At 37.0% G+C, this 19,030-nt stretch overlaps 1 protein-coding gene across 10 annotated transcripts in view; it reads right to left on the bottom strand.

Moving 5' to 3' along the window:
* TANC2 (tetratricopeptide repeat, ankyrin repeat and coiled-coil containing 2) overlaps window positions 1-19,030 on the bottom strand; it is a 713,825-nt gene that overhangs the window by 434,633 nt on the left and 260,162 nt on the right. The window contains exon 1 of one of the 10 annotated variants that reach the window (XM_048830457.2): window positions 9,126-9,246. The exons of the other annotated variants lie outside the window; for them this stretch is intronic. The gene's annotated coding sequence lies outside the window, so the exon portion shown is untranslated. Of the gene's footprint in view, window positions 1-9,125; window positions 9,247-19,030 lie in introns of those variants that run through there. 10 annotated transcript variants of the gene reach the window in all.

Here is a 19,030-nt window from a genome sequence, read left to right as displayed (position 1 = left end):
GAGAAGAGAAGACTGAGAGGGGACATGATAACAGTTTTCAAGTACATAAAAGGTTGTTACAAGGACGATGGAGAAAAATTATTCTCCTTAATCTCTGAGACTAGGGCAAGTAGCAATGGGTTTAAATTGCAGCAAGGGAGGTTTAGGTTGGACATTAGGAAAAACGTCCTGTCAGGGTGGTTAAGCACTAGAATAAATTGCCTACGGAGATTATGGAATCTCCATCAGTGGAGATTTTTAAGAGCAGGTTAGAAAACACCTGTCAGGGATGGACTAGATAATACTTAGCCCTGCCTTGAGTGCAGGGGACTGGACTGAATGACCTCTCAAGGTTCCCTCCAGTCCTATGAGTCTATGATTTTTAAATGTATTAAAATTGTAGAAGCACTTCAAGTTTAGAGGGAAGAGAGCTGTTTTACCACTTTTCAAGCTTTAGAAAAAAATTACATTTGAACTGATGCAGAAAATGCTGGGCTGGAGGGTTGATAAAATACACATAGATCTCTGAGTGCCTGGGAAAAGTTTTTTCATTATTTCACTGCTTTCTTATTAATCTAAAGAAGAATCTTAAAGCCATGCATAAAACTGTACTTCTGCTTGGATCTCTGTGCTTATTTCCTCCTACTATCCCTCCCACTCCCTACAGTATGCACCTCCTTCCCAACCAGCCACTTTACATCCTTCTCCCAGCAATCTTCACACCATCTTCCATGCTTTTCCTTACACCTGGAACAGCCTCTTGTTCCCTGTCCATCAAATGACCTCCCTTTCCTCCTGCTAATCCTTCCTCAAATCGCACTTTAACTGCAAGACATGGCAGAACTCAAACAACCTTAAAACTGAACTGTAATGTAATGTCGAGTTGTTTGGTGGCATGGACAATGCCTTTTCTTGTGTCTGTACAGTTCCAAACACACTATTCACAATCAACTTTTAAAAAAAGGAAATAAACATATCAAGGCAAAATGGACAATGGCAGCGCATGACATAAAATAAACTATATTCACTGCAGTAGCATATTCTGATCATATAACAGCTCTGTTGTGTACACATGCTGAGTCACTGCTCATCTTGCAGATGCTCTTGAGAAAACTATACAAATCAACACATTTTAAATAACCCAGTTTAGCAATGCAGATATTTAGGTCATTAAACACCAATTGAGACAACGAAAAAGCAGTATTTTATGGACCACTAAAGCACTTTTATAATAGGAATATTTTGAGTGATCCTTCCCTTTCCTTTCCCCCCACATCCTAAAAGAAAAAGTTATAATAGCTATGTGCAACATTTCTATTCTGAAAATGTGCAGTTTGTTCACATTCCTTACCCTGCCATCCCTAAGCACTCTTTGTACTCATGATAAACTGATAACACTGCCTTACAACTATGCTGGATAGTTTAGTTGCTTCTCCCACAACTAAGTGAAATGATAAGAAAGGAAGATAATCAATCACTTATACTTGACTTTTCCAATTGTATTTTCTCCATTACCTTCACATTCTTTTGAGCACAATTCTTAGTGCCATCAGTCTGGTAACAGACCAGAAAGCAATGATATCTGGAGCTACCATAACATAACATGACTCTCAAGATTATCCAGAGGTGCTGCCCAGGTCTGGTGTTCAACATCCATTCCTACCACTGCAGACAGAGACTGGAAAATATGACTCCCTGGAGGACACTGGAAAATACAATCCATCAGAAGAGGGATTCTTGAACTTAGTGATGCATAATCATGTATGTATTTTAATTGCTATTTACCAAGACTGCAGATATGTTAAATGCAATACATATATGCAGGAGGCCATGAGCCCCAGAAGCCTTGAAGGGAGACATGGATTTAAAAGCCAACCAGATGACCTCTGATTCCAGTACAAATGGCACAAAGGCTGACTCTGGATACTCTTAAATCTGAGTTTGTGGACTGGAGACAGGACAGTTTAGAGGTAATCCTACTCTCCTAGAACCTTAAGATACTAAGAAAGAACTCAGGGTAAAGATCACTTTACCCTAAAGAGTAAAGCACTGGTCACTGTTTCCCAAACTGGAATCGAGGCAATGTATGGGATCCAAGGAAACATACATTTCCACTAACATCTATGATTAGATCAGTAGAATCCAAAACACAATCACCCCTTCTTCCAATACTCTAGTCCATGTGATACAACAGGCACCCTTCTCCTAACTACTTAAAGCTTCTGGTGCGTTCATCCACTGGGGACATTTTATTGCTACAAAGCGCACATTATTTGAATCTTGATTTTTTTTTTAAATGCAGGACTACAATGAGGAAAATTGGCTTTATAACAGAGAATGGAATGGACAAGGAACAGCTTGGAATCAGGCAGTGGCACAGACTACAACTAGCATCGAATCATTCAATGGCACAGACCTACCTATTCTAAAAATTAACTATTGATATTAAATTACTTATTTGTCCCCTGAAACCACATATAATCTACAAACTATAAAAACAGAAAAGAGTAATAAATGCACAAGTGATGGTTCAGCAAAATGCAACCTTTGGTAGCAGAAATGGAAGTGAAGGTGGCGGCGGGACAATCCTTTATATAAAATATGGTTGCACCAAGTGTTGGTTCACGTGAACAAATGTGCACAGTATCAGAGGACACTGCTTTGTCGATGCTTTTGGGGATGTGGCACATCCCAAACCCATCTGAAAAGGGGGGAGGAACTACAGCGCAATTCTCAGCAGTAAAACCTGCATTAGGAAGGTGTAATTCATAGAGGGTCAACCTGTAATTTATCTGCATCAAAGAAAAAAAGTGATAACATTGCTCACATAAAAAGTTAACTATTTAATGACATTTTAATACATTATATTGACATTGTCCAACTAATTTTTTTCATTTCATAGAGATAGTACTACATGCTGTCACCATCATATCACACACTAAGTAAGTATTAGAGAAGCCACTAAACAGAGTACTGTTATCAAGCTTCAAGACCAAACTGATCTCATTATTTTTGAAATGGTTCCACAGCTTTCTGTGTTAATCTGAGCTAATCTTTGCATCTCTGCAGTAAGATTATATATATTTGGTCTTTAATGCAGAAAGCATTGACAGATGTAAATCTTCCCATCAATAAATTCTTTCAGAATAATATCAAGTACAATTTGAAAATGCAGGGTGCCTACTGTTCAAGTCCCCTGTCCTGATATTTTCTGATCAATTATTGCATAACCACCTGCATCATAACCAAAGCAGCAATAAACTTGCAAGATCTCTTGCTTGGTTTTACCCTGCAATTATTTTAAAGATGATTTATGCTTGATTTACTCTTACACAGCATGTGAGATCATTATAACCTTAGAATCTACTTATCTGACCTAACAGCACTTGGATCAAGAGGCACCCTATTTTAGCAATAACTCTCTGATAAAATAACCTTTTATAATTAAACTTATTATTTGACTGTAAAAGGCATCTACCAAGAGCCTGGATGAATATATGTCATCATATGGAAACAAAGTTAATCTAAAGTAACAACTTCATAAATATTAATGAATTTTTAAACCATAAATCAGTATCCTTTAGATTGTTAATCTAGATGTTAGAAGTTTTCATAGTGTGTTTCAAGTTAAAAATGTCTAGTTAATATTTAAATAAAGTTTGAGGAATGTTGCATTTACCAACAAGGAACAATGATTTTTGATCAGTGCAAATAAGGAAATCAACAGGTTTAAAGAAAAGGAGTACTTGTGGCACCTTAGAGACTAACCAATTTATTTGAGCATGAGCTTTCGTGAGCTACAGCTCACTTCATCACAGGTTTAAGTGACTCTAAGGTCATAATTACTGTTCTAGTAGTACTCTGTCTAAAAAAATATGATCTGTAACTTTTATTTCCCCAAACAATACCACAACTCTCATAAACGAATTGAAATTAAGTCCACTGAATCCTTGAGCATCAACAAATTTACCATACCCCATTGTTGACAGTGGAATAACTATGATGAAATCAGGCCCCCAGCTTCGTGAAGTAAAACACAAGACAACTGACTTTATCCTCCTTCCTTTTAAATACCAGGTTCCTCAAACCTTGCTCATGCAAGTAATCCTTACTCATGCAAATAGTCGCACTGAGGTCAGAGGAACTGATAATGTCAGTAAGGATTACTCTCATGAATACTGTTTTGCAGGGTTAGAGCTTTGGCACGCTCAGTGTACAGCCTACGATAGGCAGTGATTTGGCTCAATTGGTACATCTTGTTGCTCCGTTAAAACTAACGGGCCCACTTTCAGAAGTCTTGGCTCAAGCTCTGCCTCTTGTTTAACACACATGCCCCTTATTTTATCCTAATTAAATTAATATTTACAAATGAGGAATTTGTATATGTGCATACACAATTTTGATGTAAATATGTTTTCTGCCAAATAAACAGGACTAATGTCTGTAGCATCACCCAAACATGTCACATTATGTGCAGTAGAACTCATGCTATGAAATGGTGTAACATTTACCTGAACAGACCGCCACCTACTTTATAACATCAAAGATGCTATAGCTTGACAAAATAAATTTAAATGAAAATATTTCACCTCAGTTTATGTCCTGAAAGCAATGAAACAGATGACCATGTCAGCCTTAAAGTTACAATTCCATGGCTGGTAAAGATTTAAGAGTGGGATATCAGACCTTTTGCAAACTCATTTATGATTCTCTGCCTATCTTGTTTTTTATTAGGGAACACTATACTTATTTTTCTTGAAATTGAAGGGGGACAAGAAAATGTAAGATGTGCAAATACCGTAGCACTTAAATCCTTTTGTAGTGAATTTAACATTTGTGAATACACAAGAGTAATAGACATCAAGACCAACATCTTTTACGTATTCATAGAACAGCCACTATATACCACTGGCAATTTGCAGTGCTACTACCTCACAACCTTCCTTAACTTGACATAGAAGGAACACTTCTACCAATAAGACAGAGGTTCAATCTCTTGACCATTTAATATTGGCTTCTCTACTGAGACTGCCAAGAAAGGGGCCAGTTAGTACCAACTGCAGTGGTATTTTTGTGAGGCTGAAATTCTCCATTAGAATCCAGACAAAGATTATCAATTCAATTCCAATACAGCAGGCCATTAAATAGCTATCAGATGGAAATCATTTTTGGTCACAGTCAAACTTGGTTAGACTCATAATGGTACCTAAACACGAAAGGATTCACATCCAGTAACTAATCTACCGAGCCAACTTGTCCTCCCAATACTGCAAAACATTTTTATTATCCGGTTCACAAGGGCAGACAGGTCAATTCTCCAAAGTGAAAACAGATATTCCAAATGGCACAGAAACTTTCCCCTCATTGGAGCACTGTCCAGGGGGAAGACAAACCAATGTGTGCAAACCCATATTCACAATCTGACCTATAACTTTAAAAATACACTATCTATTTCATAGAGTCCTCCCTTCCTCCTTCATGAATAAAATCATTGGGAAGCTTGAAACTGAAATCTATTTCCTGATCTAAACAGCTTTTCTTGCAACACATACAACAACACTTTTTGATTGAAAGGGCTCTTACGTGTGTTAACTTAAAAAAAAAAAAAAGCACTGAAGTATTTTATTTAAAGAATTACATACAGCATGCTGTACATTTGCAAAGAGAGCAGTACTGCTAAAGTCTGGGTCAACTATTCTTAACAAAATTCCTTCAAAGAAACTAATAGCAGTCTCTAGCTGCATAGCTGAAAATGTATCTAGCATTTAATTCTTAATAAAAAAAACTTTGTTTTTAAAGAGCAATTGAATATTTGTTTGTAAATTTTCTTTAATAAAAATTGTTTTCTTTTCTGCCATCTCAATAACATCTGGCCCAACAGCTAGTCAAATAATTGTATTTAGTTTAATTCCCTTTCAATTAAAAAAAATCTTAATTGCAGCCAGCTCCTCATCTGCAATTTGCAGCACTAATATCAACCAGCCATTTTGTTTTCAGCACGTAACACTAGCAACCAGCCGTCTCCTCCCTGCCTCTCTATTAGCATATCAGATAATTTACAAAAATCAGCTCAGAAGCAGACTGTACCAGTAATGGCTGATTTTTATCATGGGGAATACATCTGTACATATGCTGCGGCTACCTGATTTTTCCATTTTTTTTCTGGTTCTGCTCTACCAGCCTTGACTCAGCAAGATTTCTTATCTTTCCTTTTTAAATCTTCACTACTAATATACCTACAACATTTTCACATATTCACTGTAGCCTCTCAACTGCAATAAAACAAAGATTGAACTACTGTGGTTTCAAACAGAAGAATGCTCTCACTACATAGTTTCAGAGTATAGCTAACCTTTTAAATATTTTAAATTAAAGGGAAGAAGGCATACATTTGGTTAAGTAATTATAACTGTATTTCACTAGAGCAGCTACCCATGAATAATAAATATGTAAAGACTAGGATGCATTATTCTCCTTTCTCAAGGGTGTCCCTAATAAGCATCAGACAGAAAACAATTCTCCACCTGTTTTGACTGCAACACCCTGCTGTTTGAATGCCAATTACGTTTTCTCATGGAAAGTGTCCCTGAAGACCAACTTGACACATTTCTACAGCTAAATTGAGATACTTTTGAGGCTGGTGGCCAATGCTTTTTTCAAGTAATCTTCTGTCCTCAATATAAAACTCTTCACCATGTCATATTTCCAAAATCTGAAGAAGCTGTGATTCTCTTTATTCTCCTTAGACAAAATGTAAACTTTTCCTCTTAAGGGAGATTTTAAAACCTTTACCTTTGTTTTAAACATACCTATAAGGGGAAATCATTTATCTAGTATAATCAGCTACTGTACAGTACGTTAGAATCAGTGCTTAATTTGTAATGAAAGAGGTGCCGGGGCTCAAGCACTTATTTTTAAATTCATAGCTGACGCAGCAAGCCCAGAGGTGCGCCTGGGCTATGAACTGCCAAGCCTAGAGATGCCGGGGCTCAGCCCTGGCACAAAGTAAGCACCGGTTAGAATGTTGTGGTATGTTACAGTTAAGCATTAACAAGCAAATTTACAGATCACTTATTGATTACAGAATAACCATTGGCTGGAAGATCTAACAATCCAAAGGAAATATCTAACAGCCACCATTCATATAATTAAAATATTCACTTCAGAATGTTTCTGCTCTTATAATTTCTCCACACGGATGTGGAAGCACATAGGTTGAATGGTTCTCATGAGTGCTGTACCTTGTAAAAAAGCCAATCAGATTCCTTTGTTTCCTCTGCAAAGCTACGTCAGAGTTATGTAACATTCTAGAGACATGAAGAGGTAGAAGAATATGGTATAGTAGATCCCTTATAACTACTAGAGTACATACTGAAGCATACTGTTACTCTTTTTGGCATCTATAGGTCTCATACATTGTTCTGAATTTCATGTCAGTTATGAGAGAGTGACATCTGTGAAGAACAATACGGGCGATTTAGTCATAAGAGGAAAATGGATGTTCCTCCTTCCCAGAAAATGTTACAAAACATACAAAGTATGAAATACACAGTACTATTACATCAAGATTGATGTTCCTTGTGCCGTGACTTTCGTTCTTCTGATATCATAAAGAGGGGGTGGAGATTGTACACGTACAATAAAAGCACAAAACAGAAGAGTGCATTAACAAACAAATGAAACAAACAGAAAAACTGAAGTAAAATGTTAAAATGTCCATGCTTAACCCTTAAAATAAATAAATATCAAGGTATCCCTTAAAATACAGTATTTCCGCTGCCTGGTTAGATACTATTTTCTCTCCCAACAAAAACAGGATTTTCATTACAAAGTCATATCATAACTGAATTTCGAAAAACATGCAAGCACACACATGCCCAAAGAGCTAAGCAATAACAGCAATAACAGCACAAGTGGCTGTGTACTTCATTTACATGATTAGCTATTTGTTGCAGTGTTTATATGCATGGTATTCTCCCTTAATTTGAAGACAAGGGGCTCCCTAATTTTAAACACTAACATGCCCTCTTGCCCTCTCTTCTCCCCCCGCTCTGCCCCATGACAATGCATCACTGCTGAAAATGTTGCTCTGTGAATGATTTTTTTGAGGGGAAAGGGAGGGGGAACAACACTATTAACACATTTCAGCCCAAACTGTCAAGTGCACACCCAGCTGTGGCTGGTGAATCCAGCCCCTTCTCTACACTCTAAAATCCCATGAACAAAGCTTGAGAATCAGCAGTATGTTAACACAGGTATTTCAGACATCAAAAGCTAAATAGAAATCTAGGTATATTTTTAAAAACTGAAAAGTTATAAATCGCCAGCCACGTAACAATGATGAGATTATAATGTATAATTAGATCTATTCTGATCAGACTGTATTGAAACTACAATTTTTGTTGACATTATGTTTTTCACATGAACATTATTCTGATGGACTTAACTGTCTACGCTTTTATACAGGCTTAAAAATAAGAAAGATATAAATGAAGATCATAAAGTAAGAGACAGGTTTTTTTAAACATTCGCATTTGTGTCCTTGGTTTCTTAATGACTCTTGTCCCAATTCCTTATCCTCTCCCTCACTGTGTGCAATATGGCTGATTTTACAAACATTTGACTTTTTAAAAAAGGTAATAATTTAAAGTCTAGTTATTTGCAATGTGAACTTAACAGTGTTTTACAGTCATCAATAAAAGATGAAGTGTCAACTCTAGTGTTCATTCCCCTGATTTTCTAAGTCAGCTCAGAATCCTCTACTAATGCTCTATAATATAATAAAACAATAACAAAAAGAGAGAGAGAAACTGGCAGAAGTTGTGACAATTAAAAAAAGAAAACGCATATATTTGCTTAAAAACAAATTATTCAGATGACACATCCATAGTATTAAAATGAAAATAAATGTTTCTTTAAAAATGCTATAAATATTTTAACATACACATGGAGGCACATGGACACACACACATATATTTTAAAATCTCAACACACAATCCGTGTGTATCCATATACTATTACATATCACTATACAAATGCCCAAAAATGCATTCTGAAACAGACAGGAAAACATAATACATCCTGATTTCTATCCACTCCCTTAATCTTCTAACAATCTCCTCTCCCACTCAATGTTACAAACCCACCTCTGGATCATGTTGCAGATTATTTTTTTCTAAACCCAGAACACACTGCACCATTTTGTCTGTCTTCTGGACAGCAAGAAACAGGCAGAACAGCAGTGAAGGAGTGTACTGGAGTCAGCAGAGTCAGTGCCTGCCTCATACTGCAGTCTGTATATTGAACGCAATGAAACCCACAGGTGCCTACGTAAAACACTTCAGCTGCAGAGAGCAACTTAATGCTTCCTCAGCAGCATGTCTGTGCTCTACTTTCACTTTTCATTAACCCATGGCCTGCTCAGAATACCAATTCTTAAAATGTTCATGCAAGAATCTTGACTTAGAGACAAGATTTCATATTAAGCAGCTTAATATAAACTGAAATTTCTTAAATCAAAGTACATTAAGAAGGCTAGACTCAAACGGAAAATGGGGATTTCGAACAGAATAAATCCTACCATGCAAATAATTCTATGGCATATTAACACTATTCTTTCTCACTTTGCTGGTCTTAATTACTAGCATTTAAAAAATAAAATTGTAAACAGTTTTTCATATTTTGTATATATATATATATATATATATATATATATATATATGATATCTATATACACACACATAGACACACACACACACGTGCAGTATTAGTAATAATCTGAATCAGGTGACTGAACAGTTATTTGGTACTTTAGCATGTTCTCTATGCTAAAGTTCCCTATAGAGCAAGCCATCTGCCTAGGGGAGAACCCACCACTGTTTGCAATATGCAGCCACTCTAATTAGTGAAGGAAAAAATAGAAATTTGGCATACAGGACAGCAGCAAATTATAAACAAAACTAACTCCACCCATTTATCATACGAATTCTTCTTTAGAAAAGAAAGGTCACTCAAGCTGTAACCAGAGAATCAATTAGGTTCTTTTGCTGTTTTTTTGAAAATTGCAGGAGAAAGTTAACTTGCAAATTAATCTAAATATTGTCAGCTCAGTAACTGCCACACTTAGTGCCTGCCACCTTTTAAAAAGTCCCATATTGTTTCTCTTCCGCTAGACTTGTTCTTCTTCTCATCTATTGCCTAAAATATACTCATTAGTAACTTACCGTAATTAACTTGTCTTAGGGATATATTTCAACAATTAAAGTCCTATTAGGAAAAGAAATTAAGTAGAATTCTGAATTTTTTTTTTAAAAAGTTCTAATGTGGCTCGGATAAAGGTATCAATTCATTTTACATGCAGATGTATGTACAGGACCACATTACATCTCAAAAGATAAAAATCTGACTCCTGCTATCGCTGTGAAAAATAGTATTCATATCTTATGGACTTACCCCCAAATTTAATTTGACTTGGGCTGAATAGAGGAAATCCTGGATAAGACAATATTATTGTTTATGATCATTTACAATACTCAAAAGTATGCATGTAGGTGGCTTAGCGTTCAGATCAAAAGAATAAGTTCTCGGTCCCTAAAAGTTTATAATTCCGACAAGACACAATGAATGAAAAAGCAAACAGTGGCAAATGAATGAATGCAGGGAGAATAAACATTACAAAAAAAGTCATTTGTCCCCCACTTAGGTATATTTGTGATTATTTATTACTTCTATTATGGCTGCCCCTAAAAGTCCCAACTGAGATCAGAGCCTCTTTGTTCTTGGCATTGTACATAGTAAGAAAATGTACCTTATCCAAAGAGATCATAGTCTAGGCCCCAATCCTTCAAGAAAAAATACCATTGGTACATGTTACATATACAAGTGTTTTGTGTGCACATGTGTGTTTGTTTAAGTGGTTTATGTATGTGCATACACAATTTTTTTCCCAAACATAATTACATGCTTTATTTATAAAATAAGGCTTATTGGGATGCTTTGTTTTTTTGTGGAGGAATAAGATAGAATGAGATGAAGAATGGAGGATCTAGAGTGAACAATTTTATTATTAACATGTATATACCACTTTTTATTCATGAATCTGAAAGCATTTTACAAATGTGTTATCCCCAAAACACACACAGACACACTCTAACAGATGAGGAAACTAAGGCAGGCAGAAGCTAATTTTTCAAACAAGCACCTTTGAGCTTTCTCCGATGCTGCCTCACATTCTTGGGAGGCTCTCCTCATAAACATTAGTAAAGCTGCCTCATGGTCCTCCTCTAAATCCAGTCTCAAAATTCTCCTGTGCTGTGATGCCTACAAAAAACTTGACAATCATTAGGCTGGCGTATGCACAGACCACTGCCTGTCATGCTCACCAGTGCTGTCCCATTGTTTATTTGTACTCCCCAACCTGTCTCTCTCCATCTGCTGTCTCTTGTCCTACAATTAGATTGTAAACTCCTTGGGGGCAGGGACTGTACTTTTTGTTCTGTTTGTACTGTGCCAACTAGGGCTCATAAGCACTATGGTAATACAAATAATAATAAATAATAAATGACTTCCAACATCAGACAGGGGAAAAGCCACAGAAATGAGAACAGACGTTAGGTCCCTTCACGCCCAACCCAGTACTCAATCCATTAGATTGCAATTTACCTTGATACAAGAGATTAACCTGCAATAGAAGATTTAGTTATTTATTTCACATGATAGCTCCCTTACAAAAAGAATAATAAAAAAAAATTAAGAATCAAATTAGTGCCAATGCTGGGTCACTGCTATATTGGGATGACACAGATAGATAACTCACACATAAAATACAAGACTGCCACAATTTAAAACTCTATCAAATAACTTTGGGGGGATTACAAATTCACAAGATGGTATTAGGTAGTGGCCACAGGGAAGGAGACAGCTCAGATAAAAATAGTTTGCACTCATGTAGCAATATTAAACTTCAAAGCATCTCACAAATGTTAATTAATTAATCCTCAAAACATCTCTGTGATTATAGCCATCTGTCTTGGGTGGTTTATATACAACAAATCCTGCGTCCTGGCAGGGGTTAGACACTAGATGACACCTTGTGGTCCCTTCTAAACCTCTGATTCTGTGTTTCTATGATGGGAAGTATTATCCTAATTTCACAACACAGGAAACTGAGGCAGGGAGAGATTAAGTGACTTGCCCAAAACCACAGGAGGAGTCAGTGTCAGATTCTTCCACTTTGGTCCACAATATTTTTATGAAATTTCTCACAGGAACTGACCACATCTTTTCAAAGTCATTGATATTTGACTCATTTTTTGTTATTTTAACAGAAATTATGCAAACACTGGCTAACAGAGAGGAAGGAATGCATTTGAAAGGGCTTCAACATTTCATTTTCACTTCAAGGAGAAATAAGGTATCAATTATCTTTTAAAATGTTCTTTTGGAGATTGTTAACCAACAGGGAGAGAGTGTAAGAGGAGAAACAATTAAAAATATTTGCAAACCCTTTACAGAAACAAATTTCATATTGTGGTTGAAGGTGAAGGATCAGAGAAGAAGGGGCAGAAGTCTGTGGATATGGCTCACTATGGTATGGTGGAGTAGAAAAGTTTAAGGTAAAACATTTTGGGATTACTTTACCAATTAGGCACAGGGACAAACAACATACCTACTTGCTTAGAGATGAAATGTGGCCGGAGATCACAGGAGTGTGGCTATATTTCCATATCATCAATTAATACTTGTCCCTAAGGTCAGCACCCAGGTGCCCAGGTTCCATTAACAGGTCTCTCTCATGGAAGGGTCCTTGTTCTTTATAATGTGAGGCTCAGACAAAAAACTGAATTAGTTCCCTGAAAATAATAAAACTTGCAGAATTCCAGAAGGTAGATTACTAGCTTAAGGCAGTGCAAGCTTCTGCCAGAAATACAGACCTATTGATTTTCTAATAAAGCAACAGTCAAATATAGTATGGGGAGAAATATCCAATAATAGTACAATTTCTACAAACTGGGACAATGATAAGAACATAAAATGTACTAAACCACTGCCTGCCAGAATCTGACAGACTCAGTTGATGAAGGTTGATTTATTTGTATTCGTAGTTAATAGGACACAGGGAGAGTAGAAAACATACTAAATGCAATCTATGCTTCTAGAGAAACTGAGTCACGTAACTTTGTTCTAACATTTCTGAGCACAGGGGATGAGACTCAGCCAGAGAACCAAAAATAATATCATGTAATTACCATTCACTAACCCAATACAAAACTTGAAATAATTCTAACATCCAATTGGTGCAAAAAACCTTGTCCAATGTTGAAACAAGTTTCATAGACACAAAGTTCTTGCTAACAAAACAGTGCACCTATTATTCCTGGAGGAATTCTGTGCCAAAATTTTATGCACAATATTTTAAAATTCTGCAAAATTCTGCATTTGTCAAAATAACACAGTATAATCACGCTGGTTTCAATTATTTTGGTAATTCATTTAAACCATAATGCAATGGATGGAGAATGGGAGTGGAGAGCATTAGAGGAAATACCCAAACCTCCTTTGTCTAATAGTAATGTAGCTAGGTTTGACCCTTTATTTCTAGTTATTAGTCAACAAATATATCCAGCCATATGCTCAGTGTTACATAATAGGCAACTGAAGAGCAATTGAAGGCTGGTAAATCAAACTGACAATTTATATTGGCCACTGACCATCTCCAGAAAGGTCAGTAGCAAACAGTTCATGGAGCATATTTTGATAGGAAACGTTTTCAATTCAAAAAGTTAGACCAGTTCTAATCACTAAAGCACCATAAGCATTTATAAGTCAGACTGTCCTTACAATAAGGCTCCTTTACACCACTCTGGCAATGTAAAGGAGCCTTAAAACTTTTACACCTGTTTTATACTCCTGGGGGATTCACAAAGACAATGGTAACAATTCACTAAGAACAATTCACTAAGGAGGCAGGCTACTACATTCTGCTCTGCCTGAAGGGACAGAGCTTGCCCCACGCCTATCTATTCAGAAACACCCCAAAGCCCTACCCCTCCATTCAGAGCCTGCCGCAACTACATGAGAGAGGGATAGAATGTCTTTCTCTCTCACACGCACGACCGTGCAGTCCCCCTGCAGTGATTTATGTCTCTACTGGCTGTTCCGGGTGCCCAAAACAACCTGCCTGAGCTGCCGGGGAGGGGCGTGTGACCACTCTTGAGGTTTCCCTTTGCTTCCCCATCAGAAGTAATTTTCCTGCGGGGAAGCAAAGAAAACTGCAGGGGACATGAATTCTGTGCATGCGCAGTGATGCATAATTCCCCCAGGAGTAAACTATGCTTTGATCTACAAGATTTGAACAAGACAATTGAGAAAGCATTAGCTGATTCTTACATTTATTCATATTAATTTATTAATTTTTACAATTTATAAAAACTGTTGTTCCATTAACAGGCACCTATTATGTGTTTTAAGCACATTCAGGATAATAACCTCATAATTATCCAATATAATAGATTGCTCATGACTGCTACAGTAACAATAGACTAGTTGATAATTTAGCAAGCAAATCGGCTGATGACCAAGTTTTCAGTGGACAGGTTGCCAGACTGAAAACGGGCAGATCAAATTAGACAAAGAAAGTTCACAAAAAGAAAAGGAGTACTTGTGGCACCTTAGAGACTAACCAATTTATTTGAGCATGAGCTTTCGTGAGCTACAGCTCACTGCGATGAAGTGAACTGTAGCTCACGAAAGCTCATGCTCAAATAAATTGGTTAGTCTCTAAGGTGCCACAAGTACTCCTTTTCTTTTTGCGAATACAGACTAACACGGCTGTTACTCTGAAAAAAGTTCACAAAGTTCACTGCTAGCCATGTTTAATACCACAGAGATTCACATGTTTATCCTTTGGTACTCATTCACACCAATAAGTGTTTGAAAAGAAAGTAAACAAATCTTTTGCCAGGCTTTAAGGCATTGTACAGCCATTGTAAATGACACACTGATGTCTGGATCTACAACATAAGAACATGCCAACCTATGTTCCATGCTCCAGAAATCTAGGTAAAAGGAGCTCAAAAATTAAATCCAAAAATACATCATCAGAGTAACTGATGCTCTAATAAACTTGTTAGTCTCTAAGATGCCACAAGTACTCCTTTTCTTTTTGCGGATACAGACTAACACGGCTGCTACTCTGAAACCTGAATTGTGGTCACATTCTCTCAATTGAGGGTGTCAAGTTGAACTCTACAAAAGTGACCTCAATTACTGATTTTCACCCATCAGAGAATCCTGATGAGCTAGAAAAAATATTAAAAATGTTAGTTTACTTTGTTAAATTTGTACTGCTAAAAGATCTCTTACAGCAACAAAATAATCAGAGTACTCAATTACTTCATCACTATGCATATGGTAGCCAAGCCACACTGCTGTATGTCTTTTGGAGGCAAGCATAGGGAAAATCAACACCACCAAAGCTAATATGAATGATATTGCACCTGCAAGAATTACAAAACAGTGTTTAAACCCAAGTCAGGGAAGAGTGTAGTAACCGCTGACAGCTCAAACACATCATGTCCTGAGGGGAAGCGGAGACATGTGAAGTAAAAGTTCATTTATTCATGTCCTGTTTACCTGTGACAGACAAGAAAATGACAGAAATAATGGATTCAGCTAAGATCCTTAGCAATTCACATTGACGGAAATTATCATTGATGGTTTAGGGAAAAACTGCATCTGCTATATGGCACAGAATACTGGTCATTCCCACATGCAAATACCAATTATGGATGATCTGATTAGAATGCGAGAACCCTGTGACAACATGATCACCAATCCCTGAAATAACACAGAGTATTAATTCAGGATTCATGGGAACACAGAAATGTAAGTGTAGAGGCAGAGATTTGCTGCTGTCTTGAAGAAAAGGCTCTGTAAAATCCAGTTTCCTCACAGCATCTTATGTCAAACTGTAAGCTCATGATCCTTCATGTCTCACCCAGACCAGAATGCTGGATAATTAAAATGATGTACATATAGTGGATTATTTCACTTGCTGGGGCTGATTCTTTCCCTTCATCTCACCCCTATATGGTGAGTTGTATAAGACCTTAAAAAAAAAAAAGGCACAATGGGCTGGGCTAAGGGGAAAAATTCCACTGACACAGAAGCAGCACTGGACAAATGTAAGGCCTTGTCTACACTACCATGGTAAGTCGACCTAAGTTACGCTACTCCAGCTATGTGAATAACGTTACAGGAGTCAACGTAGCTTAGATCGACTTACTGCGGTGAATACACTGTGATGCATCAAAGGGAAATACTCTTCCATCGACTTACCTTACTCTTCTCGTTCCGATGGAGTACCAGAGTCAACTGGAGAGCGCTCTGCCATCAATTTAGCAGATCTTCACCAGACCCACTAAATCGACCCCTGCTGCATTGATCAGAGCAGCTTCGATCTCCGATAAGCGTAGACATGGCCTAAGTGTACCTATGCTGCCCCCTCTTTGCAGGTCGCAACATACTGCACATGTCACGGGCAGGAGTGGAAGGGGGAATGCTCAGAGTGTTCAGTGCCACAGTGATTCTGGGTTCCAATGCAGCCCATAGGCAGCCAGGGGGAAGCTATGAGCCCCTCCCAGGGTTGCTTTAATTTATGCCGGGGAGATGTCTTGGCCCCTGCAACAGAATCCACGCAAAAGAAAGATGGCCATCTTTACCTCCAACCCTGTCCTGCATCTGCTGTGCAGGGCCATTCAGGAGGCACAGCTTAGAACTTTTTCCACTATTTTGAGCTACAAAGACTGAGAAACACAAACTCTGAAACCTACTGCTAAGCATAAAGGACTTTGCCCAACACAGAATACCTGAGGAGACGGTGTCAGGCAACAGTCCCCAGTAAAATTTGCACAGAGTTATGATTTTGTTTCATGACATCAAGTCCTGTAATCTTAAAATCAAATGGGCAAAAAGAAAAAAAAAGAGTATAGACTTAAAATGCCTATTAGTAAAATCCAAGCAGATTGCAGAGAGACTGACATTCATAACCTGCCACTTGGGAGTATAGTATTATAGCAAATGATAGCATAGGATCACCTCCACTACTGAATCATGGCAGTTTTTCATTTTGCCTTTCAAAAATCAGCAGTTGAACCCAAAAATCATCAATGTAGGAAAAGCTTAAGGCTAAACCAGTCCACTAATCCAGACATTACATAAACACTGTACCTTTTCTCTAGGAAAAGGGAGTGGATATGCAAAATCATGATGGTCAGTGGTAGTCTAATCTTATTTAAAGCCAAGTTACAACACACTGAATTATTATCTCGTACAGATGGAACAGAAGAATATTTACATGTAATCATAGAAATCTGCTAAAATTGCAGGAGGTAAATTTTAATTCATATGGTCGTGCTTACAACTCAAGAAGTTCTGTTTACCAGGAAAGCTCACATCACCTGGGTCAGACCAAAAGAATCCAAAGAGAAACAGCATGCACAAACACGGACATGTTACTCATGCTGGCCATAGCATAAAGCCATTGAGACTACATGTATAAAATATTGTTATTAAGTTCAAATTTTAATGTGGTTTGAAATTAAATTGCAATTTTCTGAAATACGTAGTTAGGAAATTTCTAGTCCATAGTAATTGTAAAATTTACATTTATTTTTTTCTTCTATAAATTTGTTGTTGGCACCAGATGGCACTCTCACAGATTGTTTAAACAGAACTTGTAAAACTAAAATACATAGTTATACCCTGAAAAATACTGTTAGTAGTGATGACATTTTTCTTTTTCTGCATATCTCCAGTTAAATCTGCTTAATGCTTAAGTCTCTATAACTGGAAAAATTTCTTAGTTACAGAGATATTGCCTACAGCAAATACCCATCCAAACAAAAATTGTACATAGTGTCAAAAAATTACAATTGACAATATCCCTAGAAGCATTTAGTACCTTGCACACAAACATGTATTTGTTGAAAAATACCCAACCAGAAAAACCATACCCAGACATTAAACCAATTTATATTAATCAATTTTATGCCACCTTACATAGCTTTTATAATAAAAAGACATTCATTATTATTAAAACATTCAGAATGATATGTATAAAAGGGAAGTGGTGACAGCCAAGTGAAATGGGTAACAAATGAAACCTTCTAAAAGTACAAGCATTCAATACACATGCAAACCCCATGAAAAATAGGTTGCATCTGATTCAGTCTTTTCTAACCTCTGATAAGTCTTTTTTAGAAAAGAATAGAGGGCATGACAAGGCATATCTGGCCACAAGATTTGAAACACATATAATGTACTTGACATACCATACACATAAATACCTCTTTTCTGGTTATGTATAACTTGACTCCTAAGCTCTAGAGGATATTCTGACTACTTAAATTAAAGAGTTACAGTTGAAGGCTATGGCATGTCCTGATTGGGCTACCTTCCTCATTCATCTGTGAATTTTTCTGATATGCTCTTGAACTCAGTTTTTTTTTTAATCACTTAGAACTCTTCAAATCTTAAATTCAGAAAAACCTTGACCACCAGGAAATGTACTGACCTCTGTGTTTAATTAAAACTGGCATTATGCCTTTACAACTGCAGCGGCCATCAAGTTTAAAACAGGTTTCAGAGGGGTAGCCGTGTTAGTCTGTATCAGTAAAAACAATGAGGAGTCCTTGTGGCACCTTAGAGACTAACAAATTTATTTGGGCATAAGCTTTCATGGGATATAACCCACTTCATCAGAGGCATGGAGTGGAAAATACAGTAAGCAGGTACAAATATACAGCACTTGAAAAGATGGGAGTTGCCTTACCAAGGGGGGGGGGGGTCAGTGCTAACGAGGCCAATTCAATTAGCTTATGCCCAAATAAATTTGTTCCTTCGTCTCTAAGGTGCCACAAGGACTCCTCGTTTTTAAGTTTAAAACAGTGATTTATGCTAATAGAATTATAGGAGCCCATTGTAAGAGATTAAACTAATTTCCATCCTTTTTCACACTGGTTTTATAATAAATTAAAACACCATGAATCCA

The sequence above is a fragment of the Caretta caretta genome, chromosome 27, assembly GCF_965140235.1.
Source record: "Caretta caretta isolate rCarCar2 chromosome 27, rCarCar1.hap1, whole genome shotgun sequence".
In the NCBI taxonomy this organism is placed as follows: Eukaryota; Metazoa; Chordata; order Testudines; family Cheloniidae; genus Caretta; species Caretta caretta.
The sequence above is the reverse complement of the archived record's forward strand: the minus strand, read 5'-3'. Positions and strand labels throughout refer to the sequence as shown.